Source organism: Lissotriton helveticus, chromosome 1_2, assembly GCF_964261635.1.
Source record: "Lissotriton helveticus chromosome 1_2, aLisHel1.1, whole genome shotgun sequence".
Classification (NCBI taxonomy): Eukaryota; Metazoa; Chordata; class Amphibia; order Caudata; family Salamandridae; genus Lissotriton; species Lissotriton helveticus.
In genome coordinates this window covers 215,265,499-215,288,181 of record NC_136058.1, presented here as the reverse complement: position 1 = coordinate 215,288,181, position 22,683 = coordinate 215,265,499, and positions in this window count along the sequence as shown.

The following is a 22,683-nucleotide window of genomic DNA, read 5'->3' as shown; positions in this document are numbered from 1 at the left end:
GTGCTCTGCCAGCCTATCTGTGGCCCCAGCAAAACTGACGCAGTGCAATGCTTCGCCTCGCAAGACTCCGCATCGGAACCATTGCACGACGCATCCCTGATGCAGGACTTGGCATCACCCCCCCTCGGAACCGCAGCTGTGTGATGCATCCACGATGCAGGACTTTGCATCGCAGCCCGTAGCCTCTCAGAACTACAGCTGTGTAATGCATCTCCATGAAGGACATCTCATCACCACCGTAGATCCTCTGAACCACCGCTGCACAATGCATCTCCATGCATGGACCTCACATGGCCACCACAGCTCGCTTGTAACTGCCACTGTGTGATGAATCTCCACGCAAGGACTTCTCATCGCCTCTTATGTGCGATGCCTCCTTAGGGCAGAACTTTGCGTTGCTCCACAACCAGGATTTAAGATACTTTGTTCAGCTTGCCTACTTTGGTCCAGATTCAAGCTCCATTATGGTCGGCCTAAACTTGTGACTTTGTCCTGGTCCAGCGAGACCAGATAACCACAGTCAGTGCTTTGTGATTTTAGGCACTATTTCTACTTCAAACCTTGAAATTGCCTTACTCTGGCTTTACTGGTTGGATTTTTTGTTTTTTGGTCTCAAATAATTTATTATTACTCTATTTTCTAAACTGGTGTCTGGGTGTTCTTGTGTTATGTTTTCACATTATTACTGTTTGAAGTACTGCATATATACTTTACATATTGCCTACAAGGTAAACCTGACTGATTTTATGCCAAGCTGCCAGAGGGCTGAGCAGAGGTTAATTTGGGGTTTGCTTGTGTGTCTCAATGACAGAAACTGTGGTTGCTACATGAGTTGGGTTTCACCCCTTCAATGAGTAACCCAATTTACAACTGCAGCCAATTGGAGGGACTCACAATTTGCAACATCCATAATTAATATTTATTAGGAGGCCATTCTCTGACCCACTCTAATTAAGTATTTTGCAAACCTATTGGTATAATGGTCGGTTTACAAAATAAGATACTGGTCGCAAAAAGTAGAGCCACTATCTGTATCTTCATACATCTGGCCCATAATTTTGAATTTAATTTAGAATGTACTTCAGTTTTAAATATTGCATGCACAGCTGAAGCAATCATTTACAAAGGCACTAGGGGCCCGATTCACAGAATGAACTTAAGACTCAATCCTAAACTTACTACTATTTTGGTATTCACAGAATGCACTTACTACTTTTGGCATTCACAGAATGAACTTACTACTTTTGGTATTCACAGCAGTTAGGATTTTGTCTTAAGTTTGTCTTAAGACAAACTTAAGACAGATTTAAGACAGACTTAAGACAGACTTAAGACAGACTTAAGACAAAATCCTAACTTAAGTCTGTCTTAAGTTTGTCTTAAGTCTGTCTTAAGTTTGTCTTAAAACAAACTTAAGACAAAATCCTAACTTCTGTGAATACCAAAAGTAGTAAGTTCATTCTGTGAATACCAAAAGTAGTAATGGCATTATGTGAATGCCAAAAGTAGTAAGTGCATTCTGTGAATACCAAAATAGTAGTAAGTTTAGGATTGAGTCTTAAGTTCATTCTGTGAATCGGGCCCTAGATTTTGGAAACAATTCTTACATTTTAAAACATAATAATGTTATTGACAGTAAGCCCTAGTGCAATTTAAGCCCAAATCAACCAATGCCCATGGCTAACAGTTTCCTTAATAACCGTCAGTGTCACATATGGTTCCATAAGTGCCAATCTCGTCAGTGTTCAAATACAGCCTCCCAATTTCCTTTAACTCCAGTGTCCTCCCTTCTCAAATGTGTCAGTCTGGACATCATGAACTAATGGGAGGGTCCAATTTCCAATATCTGAAACTGTCACCATTTTCTCTAAGCGGCAGTGTCTGCGATGTAAACAAGGATTACCTCCTATAATACAAATTTCCCAAAACTTTGAATATGTCACTAATCATAGCAAATGTTTGTTAATGACTTTCAATAACATATACAACTATCACCGGCACTCAGAAACAGTTAAGGGTGGCTTTCATTATTACAAAGGAAAGACCACTTAAATAACATATAAACTGGAGCACATCCCCCAGCCTTTCATGACAAAGAGGACTTGAGGACCAGGCATGCACCACAATTTAGGACTGCCTTTATTCTGAATGCTGACTTTTGAGTGTCTCAACTGACAAGCCTCTCATTATCAAAATGAACCTCTCCTGTTACGTGTGTTTGATGCAGTATTTCCCTATTTAACACTCTAATAGTGTGCTACATTTTCCTGTATACGAACATTAGCTCCCTCTCATGAACACCAATTAGCATTTATAGTGTGTAATGCCCAGAGACTTTGCTTATGTCACATTGTGCACATATTGTGACCCACAATGCTACTGTTTGGCAAATCTCTTTATATAACTTTCTGGTTGCCATTGATCTTCATTTGATCCCCCATGATCTTTCTTGGGGATATTTCATTTGTGATTTTTCTGATCTCATGTCTGTTAGTCAAATGTGCCCCTCATTTCATACTTTCTGTGCCTTTCATTTCTGAAGCATAGTGCCCATGCTTTGCGGCAAATGCTTTCCCTACTATTCGATGCTCAAAATCACTTCTTTTTAACAAATGTGTTTCTTCCGCTGGGTCCTCAATTTGGTACCCTAATGGTTGCACTCTACGATCTAATGCAACTGGTCGGCCCAGCAACGCCAGCTTAAATATGCAAGCAATGATAGGCCTCATTTCATAACATATAACATCCCTTATTTTGCAACTCATTTTATTCTTCGCATTGGGGCCGGTGCTTAATTTGTGCACTGATACTCATTTTCAGGAACCAGAATTTACTTTTGATCATAATTGTTTGACCTACTTGAAGAAAAAACAAGCATTTGCAATGCAATAGGTCTCGCATTACTGAAAGTTTGAGCTATAGCTGTTGCAAACAATAATGCAACACGCCAATAGCTCAAACTTTCAGTAATGCAAGACCTATTGCATTGCAAATGCTTGTTAGAATTGGATGCCAATGTTGTTTTTGTCACATACTTATAATGTTTCAAAGAACAAAGTAGTAATGTGTCGTCATGGAGCTATAAAAAAATATGAATCAAAAGCGATTGATGAGCCTTCAGTGAGTGAGTGAGTGAGTGAGTGAGTACACAGCCTGAACGAGCTCTGTTGCCACTGACCTGCTTCCGCCTCTCTGGCCCAGTCACCACAGCTCACTGTACCTGATCCCCTCTGTGCAATTTTGCTCGTGTCTGCGGCAAACCCCTGCTCCAAGCTCTAGTGAAGCAGCTCAGGCTGTTGCAGCTGGGAATCGGCTACTGCCACGTAGAACCGCTCCGTGGGCTCGCTCCAGGAGATGCCGAGGGACCAGGCGCCCAGGGCCGGACTGGCCATAGCGGGCACCGGGCAATCTTCCTGTGCGCTGCACGGTGGGGGCCGTTTTTGGGCCCCTGCGGCCGTTTTTGGTACAGGGCCATTTAGCTGCAAAATTGGCCCTGTACCAAAATCGGCCGAAAATCGGCCCGGCAAAGAGCTCGGCGGCACCTCCAACCCCACCCCCAGTGAGGAGTGGGGGGGGCGAGCACTTTGCCAGGGCCGGTTGTGGTTCCCAGTCCGGCCCTGCAAGCGCCTGTCCTTGGCCCAGCTCCATGCTGAGGGCAAGATAGCCTGTGTGTTCTGAGGCAGCTTCAGCTTCAGCTGCCCACGGAGCGGTACAGACAGGTGGGGTTTTAAGGCGAGCATGTCAATTCACGCAGCAGTAACACCCAGAGACCAGTCAGAGTTTGACAAAAGCGGAGGCACTCGAGGGGGTCTGTCATTGGCACCTTGGGGCCAACAGGTGGCATGGTGGTGGCTTATAACACTAGAGTGTGCCATGGACTCAGCGGGGTAGCCCAACCCGTCCATCGTGGCAAGAAACAGTCTCAGGGCCTAGTAGTAGAGGTAAACACTAGTACAGTAGAGGCACCCTCTGAGGTGTCACAGTATGCCATTTGATAAGATGGAGCAGGCAGACATTAACAACCAGAAGCGAGTCAAGGGTGTGGACATCATCAGTTAGGGCAACATGTGTAGTCACCTTGAGCCACTGGGGTGCAAGTGTCCCCTGCACCACAGTTATAGCTGCCGCTAAACCCCAAGCAACGGTGAAGTGGGGCATTTTCTTGCTTATATTTGGGCCCATGGCACCCTTGCCTAGGCCACGAGACAAGGTAGAGTGTTACACTGGCTGAGATCCTGCAGGGAGCAGACACTGGTGCAGCAGGAACCACCAGCGGTCAGTCGCAGTACAGAAGTGACTGACCTATATGGAGCAGCCATACAATGGGCCTTTAATGCCACCGTGCCAGAGGGTGTTATGCCTTAGTTCTTGAGAAACCTGTGTACAAGCTAAACTCTGGTGCTCACCTGTCCATCTGTTGTCCTGCACCTGCAAAAAGAAGGACGCCATTCTGTGTGCATTAATGACAACACCCATTAAGCTGTCAAATGCACAATAATGGGGGCTTTGCCATAGAATCAGCATATCTGCTGGAGGGTGCGCCTGAGGTAGATTTGGTCCAATACCAGGCCAGTGAACCGGAAAGTTCGGCACGTGAGGCGCAGCTTCCTTTGGCCTTTCATGGGCACCAGCCCACCGTGAAATCCGATTTGCCTACAGACCAGCCTTGCTGTGTACGCACCAGGCATACAGCTATATGCCCGGCAATGCACCTGCCTCCATCACACAACCACATCTCGCAGACACCTTGTGTTTGTAGCGCACACACCTCTGCCCCCACCCATGTTCAGCAGGGCCAGCGCATATGGGCCAGGAGGGAGGAATGCCTGGAATGCGCTTGGGATGCTGAGTTTACCTGTCAAGGAGTCCCCGGCTCCTCCGCCCCCATCCAAGAGGCGCTGTCAAAATAACAGGCCTGCCTCTCCCGTTTGTGGCTGCTAATCTGCGCTACCTGCGCAGCTGCGCTCCGACGTCACTAGTGCTCCGTAGGCAGCGACCACATGCAAGGACAGTTGAGCCCTCTAGTTGTCAATACCCTTGCCTGAGGTGCCGGGCCCAACTCCACTGTAACTCCATTTACATTTTGTTGATCCTGTGTGGCGCTCCCACGCAGTTTTACAAAGAAATAACGGGTAACTGACGACTTTCATATAACTGTACATAAAACCACGCACGAACAGACGCCTGTATATTTACCTTCTAATTTTAGTTGGTATGTCCCATGGCCAGCATGGAGATCTGCCAACATATGTCCCTGACCACCCCAAAGCCTGGATATGTAAAAAACAGCCTTCAAATATATTTCTGTAGCCACAGCTAAATTCTCTAGAATGTTATATGTCTTTGCTCTAACTCGCTTACTCAAACTCAGGAAGCTGCTGGAGAACCATTCGCTCTATGGTAATGACCGAATAGTAAAGACAATATTTGTAGTAACATTGGCTGCATCCTCTATAGCACCATTAAACTACTGCCATACAAATCACATAACGTAGCATACTTATTTAAAACAAGCTGTTCTTTCATGTACTTGCTTCCCTCAGAAATGGATCCAAAAAGAGAACAATCCCACGAGTGGTGCATGTGCTCGTGCCACAGCGAGAAATGTGCTTTCACTTATCGTGGCCGTGCCTGGGCACGATAATTGAAACCACATGGCCTTTGGTGGGCGTAATAGACACTAATAGGCCATGGGAGGAGCAATGCACCCACCTGTGGCCTATTGTGTGCTGTCTTGCTAAAAAAAACGCACATAAAGGCCAATAACATGACATAAAAGGAAAAGCACACGTGTGTGCGATTCCTATGGCAGTCTCTGAGACCCCATTTTTAGCTACTGAATGTCTTGCGCTGCACGAGCAATGCTGTACACTGCACTGCTAGGCGGGAGACCTAAAAAGTATGAAAGGCAGAAAGAAGGAGTAAGAGCAAGGTACTAAATGAGTGACAAAGTGAGAAAACATGAATTAAAACAGAACCCTGCGCGGAAACGGTAAATGGTTGGAAAAATGAGACTTACGGGAAATCAGAGATAGGCAGCTTTGTATTTGGCCACCCTGCAGGATCAGGATCAGGATCCTAAAAAAACGCCCGACATCTGCACTTGTTGGTTTCATAAATTAAATACTGATTAGGACCCATAATATCGTTTATACAGAACCCACAACAAATTCCATTTTCAATTCACAACAACCCTCACTTAGATTTTTTGATATTCTCAATCGTTGCAGCGTCCTGTTGATTTCTCCTCTTGGCCTCTGGCCTCTGTTTCCATAAACACATGTCCGCCCCTGCTCGTCAGAAACTCTCATCTACTGATTAATATGCTTGCCTTAGCCATCCCTATGTGTTACTTCTTAGTCATTGTCATAATAAAGTGCGATTGACGTTGGAATGCACGCAGAATTGTTGCAAAACAAGTCATCAGTTTCAGTTGCCAACAGCAGAACTTTGTTGATCTTGTGACCTCCTGAAACCTGTTTAATAATTGCTTGGTTTATATGTGATGTGCATTTTCCAGAAGCATGAAAAACAATAAATATGCAGCCTTGTTTTCAGGACCGTAATCAAGAGCATAGCTGTAGGAATGTTGACCACAGGGAGAGGTGGTGAGAGACGTGGGACGAGTGGAAAAACAACATGCATATTGTGAGCGAAATCTAACATCATTTATAATTGTAGTATAAATTGAAAATGCTAAGTGAAGAGTTTTGAAGTGAAAATGGGCGAGAGATGTCAGGCGGATGAAAACAATTAGAGGAGAAGTTAAAACAAGCATTTGCAATGCAATCTGTCTCGCCTTTGGGACCTTATATGTATTTAACAAAGCAGCACATTAGCCTGGGTACTGAAACATCTACTGTTCTTTAACATGGAGGGAAAGTAAGCACCAAACTGCGGAACACGCCAGGAATGGGAACACATGGAAAGAAATACTGCCTAATAGCTGGAGATTGTATTGTCCAAAGCTCTGTTATAATATAAAATCAGCCCATTAGGCAGTCATATCACTGAAAATACAAGATTCAAAAAAATATTGTTTACCGGTGTTCGTTAAATACAAGTTTCTATGGCCTGGAATCTAGGGAATGTTAAAGTGAGTCTGGTATTCTACTGACCTCTGCTGGTCGTTTTCTATCAAGAAAGTTAAATAGAGGCATTTGCCAGAAAAATAAAAAAAGAAAGTCCCTCAGTAGAAAGCAATTCTGGTACTTTATTGACCTCTACTGGTCATTTTCTATCAAGACCGTTGACTAGAGGCAGTTGAACAAGCAGAAAGCAATTCTGGTACTTTACTGACCTTGACTGCTTGTTTTCTATCAAGACAATTAAATAGTGGATGTTGAACAGAAAAAAAAGTACCTCAGCAAAGGCAAAAGTCCTAGGACTGATCTCCAGATCCCACAAAGTACATACAACAGATCTTCCAGACACCGCAAGCACTGTCTAGGCTCGACCTAAAAAGTAGATATGTATGTAACTCTGAAAATAGCCGCCTACGGAGGCCAAGATCTCTCCTCTGGCATCTTCACTGATGGATATTCCCATTCAAACCACTGTTGTATAAATGCCTCAAGAGATTTGTTTTTGGGAAGTAGCCTGCTACCAATTCTGGTTGTGAATACCTCTGCTTCTTCTTTGCTCAAGCTTTCGGTGCTAGAAATCACACTCCAAAGGAGGAAATCAAATGCAGCTATGCGCATCCATGATACGCTCCCAGTTCAAATTTCTCTTTCAAAGGTAGGTCACATTTGCTGAGGTGGTGCATCAAGCTAGAATCTAGTATCAAGAAACACATATGCATATGTCATTTCTCTTCTCCATAGCACCACTGCATCACTGATTCTGGGGTTGACTTTGTAAATGTGAGTTCTAGGAAAAGTTTGTCTTGTCCGTGTTAGACTTGGCTCTGTTTGCAGGGTTATCCCCAAACGTTTTTGCTTCTTCCTTCTATTATTTCCTGACCTGTTTTTGCTGGCTTAGATGTGGGGATGGCAGACGCATCCCCACACTGCTCTGCATCCAACCCCTATTATCCTGCATAATCCTCAGAAATAGCTGCCATTCTAAACACCATTGTGAGCAGCATCATCTCTCAACATGTGCAACTGTGAAATGAGGCAGCCTGTGCGGTATTTGGAGGATGGACTGCAGAGAAACTGATGAAGCTCTCACGCCCGAGGCGGAAGCACTGACAGGTTGCAGCAGGAAAAATACTGATCGAGCGGCTCCAGGCCAGACTGCATAGCAAAGAAGACAGAGAGAGGCGAGATCTCAACCACCAACCCTGAGAGTGGAGAACCAAACGGAGCAAAGGGTTGACACAGGTTTGGCTCGACACAGGCCGTCAGGTGCACAGCCTGACCTAGGGACCAATCCGCGTGCTGCGAGAACTTGGGAATGTTGAGAACTGAGCTGCATTGACCAGACCGGAGGCCTTGCCATGAGGGTGAGCTTCAAGAGATACCAGCATGGGCACTTTGCCACTGCTGATCAATGTCAAAGTGCAAGTGCTGCCTTTGTAAATTGTTATTACAATTCATTCTCCCTTATTGGCATATTTGATTTTTCTGGTAAGTCCCTGGTACAGTGAACTGAGTGTGCCAGGGCCTGCAAATCAAATGCTACTATTGATGCCACCCAAATGAGTAGCTATGTAAACGTACCTCAGACCTGCCACTGCAGTGTCTTCGCACAGTGTTGAACTGCCGTATTGACCTGGCAAGTGCACCAACTTGTTAAATGGAATATGTTGTGCACACCAGGTTTTCAATTCGTACCATGTGTGGTTAAACAGTAATACATATTTTGTTGTATTTACTGCTGTTTAGCGTGCTGGTCAGGAATGAGACAGCCTTCCTCATTCACTAAATTATTTCTGTGGCAAGTGTACACTGTTACTTGGAACCTGGCCGCACAGCAAAAAAGTCAATTTGAACTACTTAAACAAATTATGGGGCATATTATCAAGCCTGGGCGATAAAATTATCGCTGCTTTATTGGCCGAAAACGGCCGATAAAGCGGCGATAATGGGCTTGATAATATGCTCTATGGAATTCCAATCGAAGCCCATGTTAGATGTGAAGCATATTATCAAGCCCATTATCGCCGCTTTATCGGCCGTTTTCGGCCGATAAAGCGGCGATAATTTTATCGCCCAGGCTTGATAATATGCCCCTATGTACGTAAATATGTATGCACTCAAACATACATGTAAATCATTTGCACTTGACATTTTTTGTAATGGGTAATTTCCCATGCTTTCTATTCCTTAGTATTCATAACAACACAACCAACATTTCGAGAAAATCTTTAGAGTATCGGGACAGCGTGACTTTCACCTAACACCAATTACAAAGTATTATAGCCTTAAAAGTCAGAACTCTTATTACTTGATTCATTTAGAATGTTGTGCAGTCTGACAATCATTACTCCAAGTAAGTTTCTCCCTTTCGACCATCTTCAATCTGTCTAGTTAACTATCCAGACTTCCAGATTACTGCACAGCATGCCAGAATGTGCACCATTCTTGGAGGACCTTGGTTGTTACCTTCATGCTATTTTTAATGTCTATTAGTCTTTTTCGATTTTTTCAAAAGCATGGCGAAGGCACTTCATTTCACTATTTTTCTCTACACCAGTTGTGCACCTTTCAGACCATCGTTTTATTTTTTACGGTGGGCGAAGGAACGTTCGAGCGGGCTATCTCTTTTTTCACAGTTGTACTAGTGAACAGATTTGTGTTTTCTCTGTGTTTAGTTTCATTAAACCTGTATCTCCTTGTAAAAAACTTGCAACAGTATCCCCTCTCTGTATGATGGAGAACACTGAAATCAGTATATTTGTTGACTACATTTTGCAGTGGCCCCTGAAGGAGGAATTCTACTCCCAAAATGCATTGGGCATGTACAACAACTCCTCGAGAGAAGCATTGACCTATGTGTTAAATATAAAGAAAATTAGCAATGTTATTATTTTTTCGAAATGTGTGTTATGTTGTTATGAATACTGAGGAATTTCAATAAATATTAAGTGTAAATGATTTTCATATATGTTTGAGGGCATACATATTTTCACACACATAATTTGTTTAGGTAGTTCAAATTGATTTTTTTGCAGTGCGGCCAGGTTCCAAGTGTCACTGTACACTTGCCACAGAAATAATTAAGTGCACCAACTTGCCAGGCCCTAAACCTCCCTTTTCTTACATGTAAGGCACCCCTCTGATAGGCCCAAGGTACCCCCATGTGCAGGGTGCTGTGTGTGAAAAAAAGGACATGTACTGGTGTGTATGACATATCCTGATAGTTAAATACTGACAATTTCGTTTTTCACTATTGAAAGGCTATCTGTCCCATATGATAGCATAGGATATACTTTGTAACATCTTACAAGTATACCTTCCCATTGGGACAAGATAGAGGAATGAAGTTTATGCTCTCTGAACTCGGCAATTAGTAACACATCTTTTAGTAAAGATGGGTTTTAAATTCTGTGTTTCAAAAAGCCCCTTTTAGAAAGTAGGCATTTTCTTGTTTAAACATTCTGTGTACCCCTGCCTGTTTGTGGATTGGTGTCTGGGTTTGAAGTGACAGGCGCTAAGGATGTGCATTCACTGTAGACAGCCACTTGGGAGGTTGAGGTGGGCCTGGCCCTTCCTGGGTGACTCAGAGTTGAGCTGAATAGACCTTGGCTGCATTTAGTGTAGTGGAAGGAGTTTTCCTTGCAACTGAATAGGGCCTGTCTCCCTTGCACATTGCTGTCTCCTCCCCATGTAGCCATACTGCACCAGTGAAGACAGAATTGGTTTGGACTGGGCTCAGAGACCCTTGCAAAAGGAAGAACAAAGACAAAATGGGGTATAAGTAGTGAACCTTGAATCCCAAAACATTAAATCACTTCTGGACTCAAGAGTAACCGTTGCCAAGGAGACGAGCTGCTGTGGAGGAATACTGCCCCTTTGCTGTGTGTTGTTGGCCTGCAATTGATGCTTCTGCCAAGGAAAGGACAAAGACTGAGAAACTTGGCTGAAGAAGAATCTTCAAGGGCGTGTGTGTGCTGACCTCCTGTTCTGAAGTCTTAGGTACACATAGACTTCACCCTCAGCTCCCCTGAACTCTATTGTGAAGAGTTCTGACCTACCAGGAGGTGCCTATTCCAGTTTCGAGCCTCTGGAGATTGTTGCTGCTGTTGGGAGATTGAAGCAACTTGAAAGAAGGAAGAAAACCTGTCTTCGACATCGGCCGCACTGCCTCTGTGATGTCACGAACTGCAACAAGGCCAGGGCCACTGCTTGTGAAGTGCACAATGCACCACCCAGCCTGCACCGCAGTTCTGATGCCCTTTGATGCCTGCTGGTGGCTACAGTTATCGGCATTCCTGATGCCAGTGCCCGCATTGACTCCGTCATCACCAGCACTGGCATCCTGTTATCGCGGGGCTGATAACCGCCGAGGGTGACTCCACAAACTCCCTAACTTCGCACCGCCTCACCGGAACCGATGCCTCACTTCCAGCTCAACACCTTGTCTCCCCCGTGGCAGTCAGGGAGCCAGCCTTGACCTTGGTTCCGAAGCCTCACCTCCCCAAGGGTGTGCATCATCATAGACTTCGTTATCCAAAGGTACTGTTTATTTGGTGGTCCGATTGACTCCGTGCCCAACGCCTCGCACCTCGTGGGCGTCGCTATACTGTGGATTTATTGCTGTCACAACTTTGTATTAGCCCCAGGTGGAGCCATTTGTGTTCTACAAGCATTATTTTAGAAATAACCGTTCTTGAGTGCTATTTTACTACATGCATGTTGGATTTTTGTTGTATTGGTCTAGTTGAGTTTAGATAAAGATACTTTATTTTTCTAAAGTGGTGTAGTGCCCATTTGTGGTGTTATCACTGTATTACTGTGCGTGCTGAGTACCAATACTTTACACATTGCCTTTGGGATAACCCTGTCTGCTCATGTCAAGATACTAAGGGAGTGAGCTGTGGTTATCTAGAGTGTATATACCCCTTACCCTGACTAAAAGCAAGGGTCCCTACTTGGACAAAGGTACCTGCCTCTGCCAACTAGAGACCCTCATTTCTAACATTGGTGGCTGCAGTGGAATTTGAACTTTTATTTGTACTTGATCCACAGTGATTGGTGTACATCACTATTTTAATTCAGACCACTACGCAAATACATACTGTGTGTTTGATTCTATTTTTTATCTGACCCTTAGTCCAACAATGCATGAGATGGTTCTCCCTTCCTGTTAGTTCATTTTGGACTGGTCTTCCTCTTATAAGTAAAGATACTCGCATTGGAACATTGGATTGCTGATGGTTCTCTGGGAGAGAAGACAATGCCTGCCTGATGGCCATACATTTTTCACTTAATATGTGGGATTTGCTGTTGTCCCTTCTGCCTTGCATCCCCTCCCACCCACTAATAGGAGCACTTATGGAAACAAATGGATTGTATTCCAATACATTCTAATAGTTATTGATTAGAGTATGGCAACTAGTGCTCTTCAGAAAATCAATACTAGAAAACTGTTTAGCACATGAATGGAGTAGAGGTAGGAGGAGTGGCTATTCAGCCAAGATGGCAAACGCATCCCCACACTGCTCTGCATCCAACCCCTATTATCCTGCATAATCCTCAGAAATAGCTGCCATTCTAAACACCATTGTGAGCAGCATCATCTCTCAACATGTGCAACTGTGAAATGAGGCAGCCTGTGCGGTATTTGGAGGATGGACTGCAGAGAAACTGATGAAGCTCTCACGCCCGAGGCGGAAGCACCGAGAGGCCGTAGCAGGAAAAATACTGATCGAGCGGCTCCAGGCCAGACTGCATAGCAAAGAAGACAGAGAGATGCGAGATCTCAACCACCAACGCTGAGAGTGGAGAACCAAATGGAGCAAAGGGTTGATACAGGTTTGGCTCGACACAGGCCGTCAGGTGCACGGCCTGACCTAGGGACCGATCCGCGTGCTGCAAGAACTTGGGATGTTGAGAACTGAGCTGCATTGACCAGACCGGAGGCCTTGCCATGAGGGTGAGCTGCAGGAGATACCAACATGGTACATGCGGTAGCCGCAATTAGCCTAAGATACACAGGCTCAACACTACCCTCTCACCATTAACGGCAGAACCAGTGGTGCTGGTATTGGCGCCTGCACAAGGCTGTGGAAGCTGTGAGCTGCAGGACAAAGACTGGCTGCCTTAGGAGGACTGCAATGCCATAGCAAACCAAAAGTGAGGTTGGGATTGACGAGAAGGCCTCGGTGCACGAGCTACACTACACAGAGGTGGGGATGTCAAAAGGGGACTGTGGGCCGAATCGGGTCTAGGTCCAGGAGCGCCACGTCCCAGGTGGCGCAGTTACTGGTTCGGGTGCACAAGCAGCGGTTATGAGTCGGAACCAAAAGCATCTGCATGGGACTGGATCAGGCCCACATGCTCCCCACAAGCATTGTAATATCCATAATGGAAAGCACCCAGCAAGACGCAGGAATGACTCCTGAAGTCGAATGCACTCACCGCACAGACCAGGCTGGTGGTGCGCGATCACGAAGCCTTAGCACATATCAGTCAGTCAGTCAGTCAAACTCACTTTATTTGGTTATTTAAAACAATAAAAGCATTTTAAAATACCCATCACATAAAAATCAGGTATTACACAATCGTAAAACAAAAATCAAGCATACTTAAAATACCATCCCAATTAAAAATACGCATGATAAAAGGAACTCTCTAAAAAGTTCAAACAATGTGATGTACAATGCATATTGTAGGAGAAAACCATATCATATTTAAGGATTTAAAGATCATGCACATGATAAAGAGAACTCTCTAAAAAGATCAATCAATGTAATATAAAGTGCATATTATAAGAGAGAAGGCCATTTCACATTAAAGAGTAAAGGGTATACATTTAATACGTCAGATCACAAGGGCCCTCTCTTTTTCCTCTCTCTGACTTCAGATTATTCAGCATCTGCAAGTATGTTAGGGCCGGCCTAGCCTGCAAAAAGTCTTTGTCCTTTAGAACTGGAAGAATAAAACGTTTGCGAATATGCAAATAGTGATCACAAAACAGGACAAAGTGCAAAGTATCCTGCCTTGAGAAGTTATCGAAGAAGCAGGGTTTCAGATCCTATATCTTTCTCCAGCCCAGGGGTTCGGCTAAAAGAAAGTGCAGATAGTTAAACCTCAATCTCATTAAGAGGAAACGATGTTAAAGATTAGTAACTATTTCTGAATAAGGCTCCATAAAAGAAGTAGTTTTTATAATCTGGTGGGCCCGAAGAGTAGGTTTCGATAATTTAGTTGCCTCTCTTTCTGCAGACACTAGACATAGAAATGAGGTCTTAGCCCAAGCCATATCTTTTTTGCGTAGTGTTTCCAGGTTATCAAATACCTCTGGGCGTCCTAACAACCTAGCTATGCTTTTCACGTGACCAAGCCACGGGATGCCGCTAGCAATATCATGTGCGGTACAGTCTCATATGATCGCTTGGTTCAACACAAGTTCTGAATTAGACCAGATCGAGATCCATTTAAGAAAGGGGCACATTCTTTTAATATCAGACACATAACCAACACCCACTTCTTGATGGAGAATAGAAGAAGGTATAGATTGGGGGACCAAAAGCAAGTTTCTCAAGAATTTATTTTCCAAAGTTTAGAGCTCTCCACAGTTTTTATATCCCCAAATTTCGGATCCATAATTTGCAATGGCAATACTCTTGACTTTGTATATATTTAACATTGCACGCACAGGCTTAGCACCCAGACTCAGAGAGAAATCAATCACCGCACCTGTGGATCTTACCATGGCATTTCTCTTCTCCCTCTTTGTGAGCCCATGAGCTCCTGTCATCAAGTAAAATGCCTTGATACTGGAATGTGGTAACCCTAGTTATTTCATCATTTCCATTGCAATACTGTGATCTGGGGTTTCCTGGCTTCACTCCCATAATCATGGTATGTGATTTCAAAAAATTTACATTAGGAATGGCCTGAATTGGTTGAATCACACCAGTTGTAGGGGCGTGATTGGATAGTCAGTCATAGGAATCTACCTGGCTCAGAGGGAAAATCTATTAGCCAATTCTAAGGTGTTCAGTATATATCAGTAACCATGCACCCTTGGTGTGCAGATAGGGGAGCAAGCTCCCAAGCGAAATCTCAGAAGCGTAACCCTAAGTCACAGACACGGCGAGTGACACATTAGACCGCAAGCAGGGGACGCTCAGTAACCAAAAACCTGTGTGCTGAATTGGTCAGCACGCATACTTGCGGGGCCAAAAACTGGAGAACAGCGATGCGTGAGGAATAGGCGAACATAGCAAAGATGGAGATCTGGTGTGAGACAGGGAGGGTAGGGCAGACTCCACACATGCACTGAATCACCTGGAGTTGGTGGTCGCTGCATGGGGCCTGGGGGCCGGATCTGAGTTAGAACCAGACAGGCCACAACCTTGACACAGTAATGGCCGACATCGGTGACTAAGCTGTGTGCCCTCCTCAGATACTGAAAAGACTGAAGGGCAAGGCCCATAATAGAACACAGAACTGGAGACTCGAGAACATAACAATTAGTATCCCCCAAGCACAAGACCAACAGACCCATTAGCACCAAGCTGGGTGCGCTAAAGCATAGACACAAAAGGCGCACCAATAAGGAAGGCTGTATTCCCTCAGCTCAGAAACTAGCCCTGGGTTGCCTGTGGGCACATGGCGCAGATGTTTTGATTTATTTATTTATTTATAATGTTTTATATAGCGCAAACAAGATCCCAAGGGTTATCAGGGCGCTTTACAATAGGATGGAAGGAAGGACAAAAATACAAAATTGTCATCAAGTAGGGGTAAAAGGACAAAAAAACTGGATAAATCGCAGATTCGGGGACAATTTCACCATGGAGGTTAATACAATAAAACAGGTGTAAGCGGGCATTAAAGGGGGTCACAGTCTGAGGTAAAGAGGAGCAGAAACAAATGCTGGCACAATGGACGTAGGAAACAATGTCTTCGAACAGATGAGCCTAGCCCAATTAGTGTTTCTCAGGCCTGCCATTGCAGAGCCTGTGCGCAGTCTGGTACCGCAATGTTGGCTTGGCAAGTGCACCCACTTGTCAGTCCCTAAACCTTCCCTTTTATACATATTAGTCACCATTAAGGTAGGCCCAAGGGCAGGGTGCATTGTAGGAAAAAGGTAGGACATGCCCTGATGTTTGTGGCATGTCCTGATAGTGAATTACAGCCAATTTTCTTTTTTACTATTGCAAGGCTACCTGTTCTCCATAGGCCAGAATGATCAGTTTGATTATAACTTCTTATAATCCTAATTGACTCAGGGAACTAGGTAGAAATTTGAGTTTAGTATGCCTGAACTCGGAATGATAAAAAGCATCTTTTAGTGAAGTTGTTTTTAACATTTTGTGTTTGAAAATACCACTTTTAGAAAGTAGGTATTTTCTTGCCTAACTGTCGAAGCCTGCTTCTGCTAGGTTGTGTATTCCTTGTCTGTTTTTTGAGGGACAGGGGCTGGGGGTTTCCAGGAGACAGGGTGAGTCAGCACAGGGCTGAATAGACCCATCTGCATGTAGAGTGGTGGGAGGGGACCACCTGTGACCCGAATAGGGCTGTGCCTGCCCTCCACAATGCTGTCTCCACGTCCTGTGGTGCGTCTGATGTCCCTGGCCTACACAGTCAAAGGAAGAGAAGGAGTCCTGTAAGCAAAGTGCTCCAGGACTGCACAGAACTAGTTTGGACTAGGCACAGACACTCTCTGCCTTCAGAGACAAAGGATTTTGGTGTGTAGAAAAGGGGACCCAGACCACAGAGTTTTAGATCATTTCTGGGAATCAAGACAAACCTTTGCTGAGGAGAAGAACCAGGATGCTGAAGGAGTAGACAACCCATGTGCTGTGTGTTTGGGGGTTGGCATGCAATGGTTGCTTCATTGCCAAAGAAAGGAGAAGAGGACTGAGTGTGCTTTTCATCAACTTGAAGAAGAATCTCCAAGGGCTTGAACTTGAACTTGCCTCCTGCCTGAAGTCTCAGGGATACAAGACTTCACCAACCAGCTCCCCCCTGAATTCCCTTACTGGGAATTGAATTGCCTACTGTTGTGCTGGGCCTTCTGAGAGGCTGCATGTCGCTGAGATCTGGAAGCGTGATGCAACAACGAGAAGCATGTCACCGCCGCAGCAGCTGTCGTCGCATCGCCGACGCAGCGAGCCACTGCTGCCACTGTCATCATCGTCTTGCCGAAGCACGGTGCATCACAGGAGAAGTGTGTCACAGGGACTGTCACGGCTCCAAAGATCATCGGGTCGCCACACGGATGTCGGGCCTGCATGTATCGCATCAATGTTGTGGCACCGTAATCAAGGCGCCATTTCGTCACATCGCACCGGAGAAGAATATCGCATCGAGGTGCCATCTTGTAGCAACGTACCGAAGAGCAGTAAGAAACCGAAGCATCAACTCCCCACACAGTAAGGAAGCGAGCATTAACTCCCCTGTGCAGCAGTAAGGAACTGACGCATCACCTTCCCTGCAACCCTTTTGTTTTCTTCGTGTTACACATCCAAGGTACTTTGAGAGTAAAGTGTTGCATTTACAGCTTGAGAGAACTGAGCTATTTTCTACCTTTTTAAAGTCTATTTTTGAGTACAGTATTGTGGATTTTTGTCCTTTGGTCTTGTGTTAAGTCTATATAAAAATACTTATTTTTATAATACAACCTGTGTGGTGTCCATCTGTAATGTTGTCACTGTATTACTGTATGTGTTCTTCAATGCTTTACACACTGCCTCTGAGATAAGCCTGTCTGCTCGTGCCAAGCTACTGAGGGGGTGAGCAGGGGTTATTTTAGGAGTGTAGCCCCTTACCCTGACAAGACGCAAGGGTCCCTATTTGGTTAAAGGTACCTACCTCTGCCAACTAGAGACCCCCAAATCTAACATTGGTGGTCAGCGGTGAGGATTTGGACTTGCGTTTGTGATTCATATACAGTGATTGGTGTACACTATTAGTGAGTGCAGAGCATAACACAACCACATACATTTTGGTAGAGCTTTTTTCCTTGGAACTTCTTTTCTATTTTGATTCCTGAGAACTGCCAGTATTTTCTATCAGTATCCATAGCATCTGCAGACATCGTATTGGAAGAAGAGCGAATTGATACGTACACTGTGCCTAATCTCAAAGCTTTGTGCAGGAAATTTAACATCTCTGTGAAAGGCCTCACCAGGAAATAGAAATACCAAAAGGCGCAGAAGGCCCGGATAGATTCTAGGAATACCAGATGGGCAGCTTGAGGGGCCAGTGGGCCCAACTGGGGAGAAAGCACCTTCCAGGGTGGGCAGCAGTGTTCCTTCCAAGGGCCTGTCCCCAGGAGAGCTGGAGGACAGAGCAAGGGGTAGGATGCACAAGTTAGAGCTAGCTGAGCTCAAAATGGATGGTCAGAAAGACATAGAGAGCAAGAAAATAGAGCTTGGGATGGAATTAGAAATGAAAAAGTTAGCCTTAGAGGAAAAGAGAATGCATTTTGAGCATGAGAGAGGATTGAGGGAATTGGAACTCAAGTCCAAAAGTTTGGAGGTTCCTCCCTCTGGTGGCAGCACATCGTCAGTGCCTGTAGAAGCAAGAGCCTACATCACCCAAGAAGTAGTTAAAGATTTCCAAAAACATGAGGATATTGGTCAATGGTTTAGGGCTTATAAAGCTGCAATGTTGGCTTACCGGGTCCCTGAGAAGGATTGGGGGGCCGCATTGTTAGTGAGGGGCGTGACACTCTGTTAGATTTACCTACAAAGGAGCAGATGTCCTATGCCCACATGAAGGTAGCCCTAATGTCCAGATTTGGTTTGAGCCCAGAGTTATACAGGCAAAGGTTTAGGAATTGCAGAATACTGGAGTCTGCCACATGGGTGAAATATGTGTCTTTCTTTTGTAGAGCATTGGATGGTTGGGTGAAGGGTAGCAAAGTGAATAATTTTGAGGTGCTCTATGATTTGTTTGCATGGGAGCAAATAATTGTTTTCCAGAGCTACGCTAGCACCTAATTGATAGCAAGCTAACTAACCCAAGGAACCTTGCTGAGGAGGCGAACTGCTGGGTGAGTACCCGGGTCCAGAAGGGCCATGTGCGAGACTTTGCCAAAAGTGGACAGGGTCCCCAGTAGAAGAGTGGGGGGGACAAGGGTAAACAGAGGGAGTTCCAGAAAGGGTCCCAAAGTAATCCCCAAGGGAACCAAGGTAAAGGTTCCCAGCCTCCCCCTGAGAAGAAGGCAGTGGCCCAGACAGATAAGCATGTTCACAAGGGGCCCAATACCTATTTTGAATGTGGTCTACTAGGCCACTGTTCTTATGATGCCAGATGTCCCTCGTATGGTAAGACATCACCCACTGGTGCACCATCCCGGTAGTTGGCAAATGTAGCCCTGGGGGAGGAGATGGGTGCCCAAGGTGGGTGGGATCCTGCAGAGATGTCCTTCGTCTCTTTAGGAGACTGTGAGGTGGTCCCCAGGACCCAGCTGCCTGATAACACTAAGAAGTACAGGCAGTGGGTGACCATCAATGGCAAGAGGGTAGAAGCTCTTAGAGACACCGGAGCCAATGTGACAGCTGTCAGTTGTCAGCTGGTGTCTGAAGAGCAGGTAGCCCCCAATGCATTTTACCCATTTGTTGCCTCTGACAACACAGAGAGCCACTGCAAGGGGGCACAGGTTCCCTTTGAGTGGGGGGTCTCAGGGACTCTTCAAGTAGCCGTGAGGCCAGCCATGCCTGTTGATTGTCTGTTGGGTAACAATTTGGAGAAATCCCTTTGGGCTAAGGCAGAGCAAAGAGCTCATTTAGAGATGTTGGGTTTGACTGAGTGGGCCTGCGTGACCACTCAGTCTCTGGCAGCCAGTAAGGGTGTTCAAGAGGACCTGGAGCCTGAAAGACTGGCCCTGGTGTCAGCCTTAAAGAAAAGAGGTAGGGGGCATGGGAAACCGGCCCCTGAAGTTCTCACGGTCCAGGAGGAGGCAGACCCTGAGGGGGATGCCCTGAAACCTACAGGGGAAGAGATTGCTGAACTAGGAGACCTGCCTGAGCTGACCCATTAGCAGCAAGAAGGAGGTCCCTCCAGGTAAGAGTTCTGTGAGGAGCAGAACAAGTGCCCTTCTCTTGCAACAGGCTGAAAACCCAGCAGCAGATGATCAGTCTGGATCACATGGATCTACTGGGAGAATATTCTCCTGTATAGTGAAATTACTGGGGCTGGCTCATGATGTGCCTTTAGCACGACATTTGGGGCAGGACAAGACCTTTGATAGGCTTGACACCCACTTGTATTGGCCCCAAATGTCCAAGAGTTCAGGCACTCATTGCAGGACCTGTCAGACTTGCCAGGCAAGTGGAAAGAGTGGGAGGGACACAAGGCTCTTCTCCAACCATTCCCTGTGGTCAGCCCCCCCTTTGAAAGGGTGGACATTGACATTGTGGGGCATCTGGATCTCAAGACAGCCATGGCCAACAGGTTCATCCTGGTCTTGGTGGACCATGCCACCCGGTTACCCAGAAGCCATCCCTCTCAGGACAGTGACGGCCCCGTAGGTGGGACGTGCACTGATGGGGATTTTCTCCTGCGTGGGGTTTCCCAGAGAGGTGGTGTCAGACCGAGGTAACAATTTCATTTCTAAGTATATGAAGTCCCTGTGGCAGGAGTGTGGTGTAACTTACAAGTTTAACTTACAAGTTCACTACTCCTTACCACCCCCAAGGTAATGGGCTGGTTGAGAGATTCAACCGGACCCCCAAAGGCATGTATATGGGTATTGAGAACACATGAGGTGTAAGTGGGACGTCCTCTTACCATGCCTTCTCTTTGCTTACCGTGAGGTGCCACAGAAGTCCCTAGGGTTCAGCACCTTTGAACTTCTCTATGGTCACCAGTGAGAGGACCTTTGAGTTTGGTCAAGGAAGGCTGGAAGCAATCTCCCAGGAAACCTCTCCAGGATGTACATAGCTACATGCTGGCCCTCAGGAACCAGACTAGGCGATTCAGACAACTCGCTGAGGCAAATCTAGAAGCCTGCCAGGAGGAGATGAAGCGGTGGTACAGCCAGAATGCCACTCTGGTTGAGCTTCAGCCTGGTCAGAAACTGTAAGTCATGGCCCCTGTGGAGCCCTGTGCACTCCAGGATAAGTGGACCAGACAATTTGAGGTGGTGTAGCGCAAACATACAGTTACCTACTTGGTGGACTTGCGGTTTCCCAGGAACCCTTTGCGGGTCCTGCATGTCAACCGCTTGAAGCCCCACCTAGAGAGGTCCGAAGTGGGCATGCTCCTAGCAACAGATGCTTGAATGGAGGAGGATACTGAGCGTCTTCCTGACCTCCTGTCTGCAACAGAACAAGATGGGTCAGTGGATGGTGTGAACCTCTCTTCCAACCTGACCCCTGAGCAACAGAATGACTGTCACCAGTTGCTGGGACAGTTTTCTGACTTGTTCTTCCTGATTCCCAGTGTCACTGATTGGTGCGTCCATGATGTGGACACTGGGGACTAAACTTACAGGGTGACTGACAGGGTGAGAGCTTGCATCAAGAAGGAGGTCTCCAATATGCTGGCATTGAGGGTGATTGAGTCCTCTAACAGTCCTTGGGCCAGCCCAGTGATTTTGGTCCCAAAGGCTGCCGCACCGGGACTGCCCGGTACCTAAGCATGTTTGACTTAACGTCTGGGTACTGGCAGATCGTCTTGACTGATGGGGCAAGAGAGAGGTCAGCATTTTCCACAGCAGATGGACACTACCAATTTCGGGTTATGTCCTTCTGGATGAAGAATGCCCCTGCCCCTGCCACCTTTCAGAAGTTGGTCAACGAGGTGTTGGAAGGACTGGAAGAGGTCCAGTGCTACCTACCTGGATGCCATTGCAGTGTTCAGCACCAGTTGGGAAGAACATCTGTGCCACTCTGGGAAGTGTTGATGACGCTGCGGAGAGCAGGCCTCACGATCAAGGCGAGTAAGCGCTAGATCACGCAGGGTTCTGTGGTGTACTTGAGACGTCATGTTGGGAGCGGCCAGGTGGCGCCCCCACAGCCCAAAATTTAGACCATCCTGGCTTGGGAACCGCCCCAAGACCCAGAAAGAAGTGAGAGCCTTTTTTAGACTCACTGTGTATTACAGAGGTTTGCCAAGGGATATGGCAGCATTGTTGCACCCTTGACAGAGCTTACTTCCAGGGAGCAGCCCAAGAGAGTGATTTGGACTGACAACTGTCAGAGAGCTTTTGATGCGCCCGTGCTCCTGGCACCAACTTCTCAAAAGATTTTATTGTTCAAACAGACAATTTAGAGTATGATGTGGGGGCTGTTCTGTCACAGATTAATGAGGAGAGTCTAGACCAACCTGTAGCCTTCATCAGTAGGACGTTACTTCCAAGGGAACAGAGGTGGAGTGCGATTGAGCTTGAGGCTTTTTCTGATTCGGTATTTTACCCAATCTGTAAATTTACCGAATCAGTAAATATACCGATTCTGTAAATAAATTGACCCCTACATGTCAATTCCCAAATACTGGTCGGTAACGGCCGAAATTCGGTAATTTCGGCCGTTACCGACCGGTAAAGGCCTTCCTACATCTGGCCCCTAGTGTGTGTATCTATCAAGTATACATATGCTTAATGTTGTAT